This window comes from Mytilus galloprovincialis, chromosome 9, assembly GCF_965363235.1.
Source record: "Mytilus galloprovincialis chromosome 9, xbMytGall1.hap1.1, whole genome shotgun sequence".
Classification (NCBI taxonomy): domain Eukaryota; kingdom Metazoa; phylum Mollusca; class Bivalvia; order Mytilida; family Mytilidae; genus Mytilus; species Mytilus galloprovincialis.
In genome coordinates, this window is record NC_134846.1 from 88,002,136 (window position 1) to 88,013,138 (window position 11,003).

Here is an 11,003-nt window from a genome sequence, read left to right on the forward strand (position 1 = left end):
AAGGACAATGTGATAGGGAAACATTGGGGAAGGACAATGTGATAGGAAACATTGGGGAAGAACAATGTGATAGGAAAACATTGGGGAAGGACAATGTGATAGGAAAAAATTGGAGGAGGACAATGTGATAGGAAAACATTGGGGAAAGACAATGTGATAGGAAAACATTGGGGAAGGACAATGTGATAGGAAAACATTGGGAAAGGACAATGTGATAGGAAAACATTGGGGAAGGACAATGTGATAGGGAAACATTGGGGAGACAATGTGATAGGAAAACATTGGGGAAGGACAATGTGATAGGAAAACAACATTGGGGAAGAAACATTGGGGAAGGACAATGTGATAGGAAAACATTGGGGAAGGACAATGTGATAGGAAAACAACATTGGGGAAGAAACATTGGGGAAGGACAATGTGATAGGAAAACATTGGGGAAAGACAATGTCATAGGAAAACATTAGGGAAGGACAATGTCATAGGTAAATGGAAAAGAGTTTGCATGCAAAGAGTTTAATAATTCTACACACAGATTAGAGATACAGTGTTTATTTTTTATTACAAATGCTTGAAGTAACTGGATCCTTAAATAGAATCAATCATTCTAAATCCATAAAGACGAGCTTTCTCCAAATTACTGACATTTGTATCGTCACTGTTACAGCAATACTCGACCCAACTCTGCAGAAATAGATTAGCTTCTATGAAGCCTGGTTTAATTTGGGGATATGCGCTAAAATACTTCTCATCAAAAGTGACCAATCCCATTGCTTTCAGTGCCTCAATAAACTCTTCTTTAGATATCATATTATCTTTGTTAACATCTGTGATTGATACCAGTACAGACATATTCTTTCTGACGGATTTCTCAAATTCTTCTCCATCCTTTTGATATTCCTCTGTTTTCTTTCGAACGAATCTATCCTCGGTGATTTTCTCAAAGATTTTCTCTCCTTTCAAGAAAAAATCTCGAAAAAATTGACAAATTTTGTCTTGAATTCTGTTGCCTTCTCACCCTTCAGTTTGTTGCTTTCAATAAATCTATCTCTGAAACAGTCAATGCAATGCAATAAAGACTGATATACAGTACTGCTTTATTCGATAACTCAGCCTCATTTTATGGCTTTGTTATGTCTCAAATAATATACCTTCGATAACTACCACGATGATGAAAGGAATTTTTCAGTAATATTGTGTTTTAAAAAGAGATTTCTGTTTAATAATGCATATTTAAAAAAAAAATATATCTGCAAGTACATAAATATATATTATTTTCATTTACTACAAAACATAAAAAAAATTGTTACACGAATTGTTTTTAAATTGTTTTTTTTTCGTCAATAATATTAAAGAATATTCCTAAGGGTACTGAAAATATTACAATTTACAGAAAACTACAACAAAAATTAATATTCGGACTAACTTGTATTGAATTGCATGGAAACCTTCGGTATACACATATTATATAGACGTGAATATACAATAAAAAGTTTTTTTTAATATATGTTTTTCTTTTTTTTATATATATATATCAAACTTTTTTAAAATGTCTTTTTGAACTTATTTCTTCTCCACTTATTCTTAAAAAAAATCCCAAAGGCTGTCACAACGGACTGCTGCTTCTTTGTATTTCTGTCAATATAATGGAATAGACTGTCATACAAGTGGGAGATTATACTTCCTATAAAACCCGACTTAATCCACCATTTTATACTGCATGTACCAAGTCAGGAGTATGACAATTGTTATCCATTCGTTTGATGTCAGTGATATTGTTTGCATTACCGGAGAATAAAGGCTTTTTCCCCTGGGGAAGAATCCAAATTTGAAAAAAATGGCTTAAAATTATTCCCAAAAAGACAACTTTTTTTCCTAAACAGTGCAGTCTCAGTAGTAATTATGCATGAATACAACCTGAAAAACACTCATTTATACATTTTTCATGCCTAAAATGACTAAATGTGCAGACTTGAGGGTCTATATATACATTATCACTGACAATAAGGAGTCTTATTTCAAAGCAGGGTTTTACTCTTGAAATGGGGTCTGAAAATCGAAGTTACAGTCAAATTCATGGTTTATTATAAATTTCCAAATTTGATAAAAAAGATGCATATTTTCCCAATAAAAAAGGGTAGAGGTAGTTTTGAAAAAAGCCAACAATATCACTGGATGTTTTTGAGCTTTTAATTTTGTCATTTGATTAGATAATTTTCGTTTTAAATTTTCCTCGGCGTTCAGTATTTTTGGAATTTTACTTTTACTTATTGACAGTTTTTGATTTTTACGTTATAATACCAGAGTATTTAAGCAAGACACATTTTTTTCTTATACCAATCGAAAGCTTGTTGTCTATAGTTTCTGTGTTTCGGCCGCGGCTCTTAAGGATGTACTTAGGTGAAAATTAAGAAATTAAGAAACTCAAATAGATACTTTAAGCCGTTAGAGCATCCGTTAAGGATAAAAATAAGCTAGAATTATTGATAGGTCATGGACCTCCTTTCGGAGATATTTGAGATTTAAAATATGGCGAGAAAAGGCTGACTCGGACTTTTACCTTATATTTGCATTGGTATTATTTAGGTCTCAAAACAAAACAGAGAAAATCAAGAATCTTCTAAAATTTTTGAAAATGACATTCCATGAGCTAGAAAGTCTGATATGAAAAAATAAATGGGTGTTATGGGGCAAAATATTTTACCTGGTATTGTATGGAAAAACACCAAGGAGTCCGAATATTTGACACAAATTCCAAAACTTCACCTAAGTACATCCTTAAGGATGTATTCTTCTGATGTTTCAGTCTCGTTCAAATCTCGTTCTTGGATTATTTCCAAAACATGTGATACAAGTGGAGAATATAAATGAATTTCAAAAATATTATAATCAAACATAACCCTGTGAAAATTTTGTATTTACAATGAATAGTTTTTCAGCAATCCAGTTTTCAAATTTTACGACCAATCAAGTACACCTTTTTAGCTAGCCAAAATTTTGAAAAAAATGGGTGAGGGGTACTAAAAATGATATTACAAGAATCATGTACATCCCATATCATTTTTGTCTTTTCCAATTTCTTAGATATGTATTTTTCAATCATTTATAACAAAAAAAGTTGAAATAATATGCATTGTGTTCTTAAAACTGAGAAAAATCACAAATTTATAAAATTGACAGCATGGCAAGTTTGACACAAAATGCATCAAAATATGATAAAACGTTCTTATATTAACACCCACCTATAGTTTCTTTTACTTTAAATGTATTCAGATTGGTCCACTACATCTTCATTGAAAGTATGTAAAAAAGTTAAATTATCGAACTGTGATTTTTTTCTCGATAATAGCCCCAAAATAGGTAAAAATTGATGAAAAATGGGGAAATAGTCAAAACTGGATATTTTCAAAGGGCCGTAGCAAAAAAAGAAGTGCACCATCATATGATTTTTTCTTTACCAAATATTTTTTCACAGTCATATAAACCCTAAAATCAGGTTAAGAAAAAAAGTTTAATTTTAGAAATTTTTGGCTCATCAGAGGTGTACATCCTTAAAACATAGCACCGTGAAATTTTAGTTAAATTGAGGTCAAAGATTCAAGAATAGACAGTCAAAGATATTTCATTAATGCAACAACATACCATATTTTAGTTCTTTTATGGTAACATTTAAATTTTCTGCACTAAGTTATTATGTGTCCATTTACAAACAATATATCATAACATGCATTCGCAGTCTTTAATGTACGCTAAATATACAGATATACTTACGAAAACAAAAAGGCATCATCAACTGTCAACAAGTTGTCTTTGTTTAGGTCAAAAGTTTTATACAGTCTTGTCCATTTCTTTATTAGATAAGCGTTTGCCATTATTATAGTCTTTTATTTACAAAATGTCAACGTAAAACATTATAGTCTATGTTCAGTAGTAATTGTCGATAATATATTTGCAAGATTGAAAAAAAGTTTGTTTTATATATGAAAATTCACGTGATTTACGGTTCCTGGAAGTCCTCAAATTTGTGGAAACTAAATCGGTAGGAACTACATTGTTGATTCTTGGCTCATTTTGAATCCTGTTCTATACTATCTTGTTTGTTGGTGCTCATCTTTCACAGAAACTGATCTAGTATATATATATATATATAAACAAGGTCACTTAAGTTATGTACTGTTTTAAATTAATTGTTACTTTAAATCTTCCATCTATTCTAGTTAATGATTATGGGATCATCAAATCAGTTTTCAGTGCTTCTGAAAATCCATATAAAGAACGTTTGATATCAAAACAAAATTGAATGAAGTACACTGGAAACCCGGATTTTGAATGTTTATGAAATATCAAATTGTATGCTAAATAACTCCCTATTTCATTACGTGAAAAATAGCATTTAAGGATATCAATAATATTGTCAACCATAATTTTATAAAAGAATACTTATCGCAGAAAATACCCTTCGTTATAGACCTTCAATTTTTTTCCCTTATCAATAGAGGTTATTATTTTATTGTAATCTTTTTTAGGGGAAGAAGTGAATTGTAAGTGTTTTGTCAAGCAATGACATACAAACCTTATGGCAAAAAGAAATTAACCACTATACAAAATAGGTTTAACCACTTCCATCTTTCTTTGAACCATTCACACTGAATATATTATAAAGATGATAAAACCTACAGGGATTTGTTACACAGTAACAGTACAGATAAAGGGAATATAACAATGTATCAATAATTACTGATACTCAAGCTCCATAGGCTACAAAACTTGATATGGAACATCGCACGTGTCTTTTAAGTAAAACATAATTCATATAACCGATTGAATCAGTCATATCAGTTTCAGCAAATTCATGTTTCATCAATTTTGAAAAATCACTTAATGTTTAATCAATAGCAGGCATGCTTTAGATATATTTTGCACGTATAAAATATCATCAGATGTATTGAAATTTATTAACTGTTTCAACCAAATACTCAAAGTATAATAACAATATAGTCAATATAGTTTGATTGAAATCTATAGTTAAAGGACAATGACAGTTCTTTCCGGTCCAAATATCAAATTGTACTTTAGAGTTCAAATTTGTAATCCAATAATATATATATCATACCTATTATGATTATGAATGTGTCCTCCGACATTAAGGACAAAGACATAATTTACTAAATTTTATCATTGGTATAAAGACATCATTCGTAAATATAGCTCAACATGCAGACTTCTAATACGTTCAGGTATTTCACATCCAATTTTTTATTATAAAACACAAAGGTGTCAGTATTCACCTCAGAAACTTACAAAACCTTTAAATAGACTTATTAAGAAGGGATATAATTACGATACTGTTGTCAAGTCATTAAAGATTGCATATTTTGGCGTTAATATTGAGTCACTGATAAGGTCTTTGCATCGGAACTAAACACATTTATTCTAAAAACAGTTGTTGGCATGACACGGGTTATGTTCTTCTCATATATGTTATGATTGTATGATACTAAACCCCTAACGGGAAGGATTGTGCCTGATGTTCATATGATGAAATCATAATCTTTCAGTCAGTTTAGTTGAAGTCTGGAGCTGGCATGTCAGTTAACTGCTAGTAGTCTGTTGTTATTTATGTATTATTGTCATTTTGTTTATTTTCTTTGGTTACATCTTCTGACATCAGACTCGGATTTCTCTTGAACTGAATTTTAATGTGCGTATTGTTATGCGTTTGCTTTACTACATTGGTTAGAGGTATAGGGGGAGGGTTGAGATCTCACAAACATGTTTAACCCCGCCGCATTTTTGCGCCTGTCCCAAGTCAGGAGCCTCTGGCCTTTGTTAGTCTTGTATTATTTTAATTTTAGTTTCTTGTGTACAATTTGGAAATTAGTATGGCGTTCATTATCACTGGACTAGTATATATTTGTTTAGGGGCCAGCTGAAGGACGCCTCCGGGTGCGGGAATTTCTCGCTACATTGAAGACCTGTTGGTGACCCTCTGCTGTTGTTTTTTATTTGGGCGGGTTGTTGTCTCTTTGACACATTCCCCATTTCCATTCTCAATTTTATAAGTTCACCCACTTTAATATTTAATATTTACATTAAAAAATATACTAACTAGTAAACAGTTGGGTCGTCAAGGAAAATACAAAATTATAATCATCCACATCAAAGTGATAAAAGCAAGGTTTATACAGTGTGAAATACAGACTTTCAATGTAAATAATGAATAAACATCGCCGTTGATCTGGGTTCAGACTTCACGATAGGTTTTTTTATTTGGTGTTTTATAAAAAGATCGTATACAACGGCTTTTGGATCCGTTATGAAATCTTCTCTAATTCTTACGCGAGTTATCGCTTTCCTTACTTATTTTTATTTTATTTTTTAAAATCAACGTGTGGTTGTTTGATCTCAGTTCTTCATTGGTCAAAACTCAATCGTTTAGATAAAGTTTCATAGACACACAACATCCTGAATTTGTTTGCTGGACATTTATTACATTTGAAAAAAAATAATTTGGTACTTTTTCATAAAAAAGAAAACAAATAATCTTCATACGTAAACAAACCTAATGTCCTTTTTAAAAAAAATAGGCTCCATGAACTTGATTTCAAGTTAAATCTGTCTGAATGAAAAAAATGAGTCGAAACGCATCTTTTCCCGATATGTCAAAATTTGATGTCTTGAAAAATGACACTTGAGGTCATTTCATCCCCTGTAACTGTATCGTATGCCCATAAGTTGTATATTGTAAATTATTAGTATGCCTGTCTTAACAATTTTGATTTAAATTAAAGGAGAGTCGATTCATCGGCTCTCATACATCTTCTTTTTATATTTATTCTGTATAACTAGTAAATATGCAGGGAAGGTTTTGCCAAGAATTACGTTACACCATTAATACATTTGTGTATATATATGTTGATGCAAAGTTTCGGTTTTAGATATTAGCTGTTCATTTTGGAAACTTAGTACAAACAGGATATAGAATCCCAGTTTTTACTGTGAGTTTCTTTTCTTTTTCAAGTCGTTTCACATATTGTCATGTTGAAACATTTAATATCTTACTTTACAAAATAGTTTTCGCTCATAATTTAAAAAAATACAAGAAAAAACCCGCGAAATCGCTTGTATTTAGAGCTTGGTTGAACGTATGTAAAATGTTGTAGGATGAATTTTTATAAAAGGTTTTAATGTCTGGAGAACTTAAGAAAAGGTATCAAACTGAGTCATAAGCACTTGGAGACAGGGCAATTATTTTAAGCCCTCACCTTTTTTTCGAAAGTCCGTTATTTTTTTTGCTTTCTGTTAAATTCCATGATTTTCGCGTTTCTGTATACTATGAACATACTGATTATACATATAACATAGATAAAGTGTATTTGCTATTAACTATCAAGTTTTTTCTCCACGGCAATCACAGTCTGCTATGTTATGTAGAGAGTCTCTCTATATAATAGGATTATAATCATAGTATACATGCAAAATAACGCGAAAATAATTGTCCCTGACCCCGAGTAATTATTACAATTATGTTCAAAGAGGGGAGTAAAGGGGGATATCTGCACGAAAGAATGCGAAATATAATTGCCATCTCACGATGAACGAACAATTAAAAATTTCTTGCACTCTGATCTTTTTATCGATGTCACGAAACACGGTGAATAACGAACCTTTTTCACGGCTGCACGTGAAATAAAAAGTGGCAAAACACGTAACACGAAAATAACCAGTTACCCCCTCTTTTGAAGTTTAAAATCGGGAGTCGTGAGTCTGACTTAAAAGTCGGTCTGAAGACAGAAACAATATCCGGACGCCTTTTTCTTGGTTTTTTTTTTTAACCCAAACGGAATAATTATAAGAATGGATGACAAATGCGACTATGCATGGTACCTATAGGACACAGAGGCATGATGATTAATATATTGGGGAAGGAGAAGCGACACACAAAATGAGGTCTTCTCGTTTAATTGTATAGATAAATTGAACATATCATTTAGCGGTATATGTAACAATGCCATGTAAGTAGGAGGTTTGGTCAGCCATCAAACCAGATTCTGCCCTCCATTTTTTTCTTAAATTCTGGCTTGACAAATTGTATTCCTTGTAATTGTAATTACAATTCAGGATGACAAACTGATTAAATTTCGTGAACTGAATACCGAAAGAAAATTCCGATTGTTAATTATATAATAGCAATTGAGTCGTTTCTCTTATATCATTTGAGTATATTTGATAAATATTTACATATTAAAATGTATCGATTCTCATGTCAAAATAAAGTTCAAGTTTGATTTTGATTAGTTTAGATTTTGTCGTTCAATAGTTATTATCTGTTTTGGTGTAATACCATCAAATCAGTACGTCATATCCGGTCGCATACGAAAAAGGACCCCCAAAATATTCCCTTGCATTGACAGTTGTAGGAAATTAATTTTACATTTCATTGCCGTAAAATTCATAGCAATACATATATGTCTTGGGTGTTTAATAATGGCAATAATAGTATACTTCTGTTCGAAATTCATAAATCGATTGAGAAAAAAACAAATCCGGGTTACAAACTTAAACTGAGGGAAACACATCAAATATAAGGGGAGAACTACGATACAACAGAAACACACCACTGAAATATAACACACACAGAAACGAACTATAATATAACAATGGTCATTTTCCTGACTTGGTACAGGACCAAAAACTGGTGAGTTGAACCTGGTTTTGCGGCTAGCCAAACCTAGCGCTATATGGCAACGTTAAATATAACATTACAATGACAACATTACATGACAGGACTACAGTACAAAGAAATGCAAGAACATTCAGGACAAAGAAATACACAAATAAACATTACGAAAGGACATTTCGACATGCCAAAAGTTATCAAAGGTAACAGGCTTGTTATTTAATACACCATACGTGCGTTTTGTCTACATACGACCAGTCACGCTCAGATCAAAATAGTGAAGAAAGCCAAACAAGTGCAAAGTTCAAGATCATTGGTGACCCAAAATTCTAAAAAGTGGTGCCAAGTACGGCTAAGGTTATCTATGCATGGGATAAGAAAATCCCTAGTATTTAGAATAATTTTTACTTTTGCAAACAGTAAATTAATAAAAATGACCATACAATTGATATTCATGTCAAGACGACCGAAGTGGTGACTTACCACAGAGTAAAAATAAACACGTAAAACAAAAAGCAAAAGCACATACGACAGTACAAATCATCTTGCATTGTCACCAACAGAATAACGCTATGCTACAAAATGACAGATAAAAGGAACGTCACGATAACTTTCGAAAAGTTTGACATAGTTCAAAATCAGGTTTGTAATTATGGTATTAATTGTAAAATACAACAATTACAATTCAATTAGTATAAAATTGTGTTAGCAACCAGATAATTAATTGTATTATCTAGCTATGTATGTATTGATTTTATAAATAAAACTATTAAACAAATACATCGTTGCCCAAACAAAAACTTATAAATGAAGCTCATCATTTATTTATTTTCTGATTCTATGGATTTTTTTTTAAACTTGAGGTTACATGTTAACTGACACAGAAAAAGGGATAAACATGTAATAGGTGAAATTCGTGTTATGATTATTATCTTAAATGCAATGAAATGTTATTAGACATTTTTATTGTAGTACTGGACTGGATAAAACTTTATTCATACCAAGTATCTCTGTATAAGAAAACAAGATAAATTCTGGACAATGATTTGAAAAGTGTAAATTTAACAAAAACCATAAGAAGAACAACAATGGTAGTATTACACCTGTTGTTAATTGGTTGCAAGATGACACCTCGTATATAGTTTGCCGTCCATTAACCAAAATAAAAGAGAAAGAAAACACAAAACGGACAGTCAACCTTATAAGTAAAAAATAAACTGACAACGTAGTGACAAAAAATAAAAAGGCACAATATAGAAAGCTAAAGACAACAAGAACCACACTACAATCTGTTGGTGATCTCAGGTGCTCTAGAAGGTAATGTCTGAGTAGAAAGTTGATGAACTAGGGGTATGTCAAAGAACGTCTGGTCCTTTTTTCTAAATACGTTCATCGAATGGTACCAATACCTTGTTGTTATATATTTAGTTTCAACTTCACAAATGAAACACGATGGAGTTGAAGTATAGAATATGGGTACTGACATATTTATCATCTTAATAACGTGTTATCGTATTCTTGTATTTGTCTTTAAGAATATTACTTTTACTATTTAGTCTTTGTTTTGGTGATGTCCATTTGGCTTGACTTTATTTTATTGTGTTATTTTGCTATGGTATTTGTTTTGTTTTCTTGTCTATCATTTTTGCTAATGTGCTTAATTTATATGCCTTTTTGTGTTTCTTTGTAACACATTTTGTTTTTATTTAATAGTGATGAAGATTATAACACAATGTTGACTGCTTTTCCCCCTTTTGTTGACAATTTACCTATTGTGTTTATTTGTTCGGTCACACATCGTTGTCAATATTACAATATTTTATGCAACTGTCATACAATTCAGAGATTTAGCTAGCTATAAAACCAGGTTTAATCCATCATTTTCTTAATAAAGAAAATGTTCGTACCAAGTTAGGAATATGAACATTGTTATCCATTCGTTTGATGTGGTTGAGCTTGACATTTTGATTAGGGATTTTCCGTTTTGAAGTTTCCTCGGATTTCAGTATTGTCGTGATTGTACTTTTTCTGCTGATCCTGCTCCTGGTATCCGTAGTTTTACTCATAGAATTACAAACCCGATGATAAGTTAAATTCAGTAAGTCTAATCCATGAATAAATTGTGCCGACTATTATATTTAATTTGTTTGATGAATGTCCGAAGGAATGTTTGTGCTGTTTTTCTGTCACGTAGGGTTGTCATTTCAACGAAATATTTTAATATTTTCATAAAGCAGTTTGGTTAGCCATTAAACCAAGTTCAACCCACCATTATGCACTTCAGTGTTCCTGTTGTTCTTTGTTTTCCTCTTTGAGTTGACGTGTT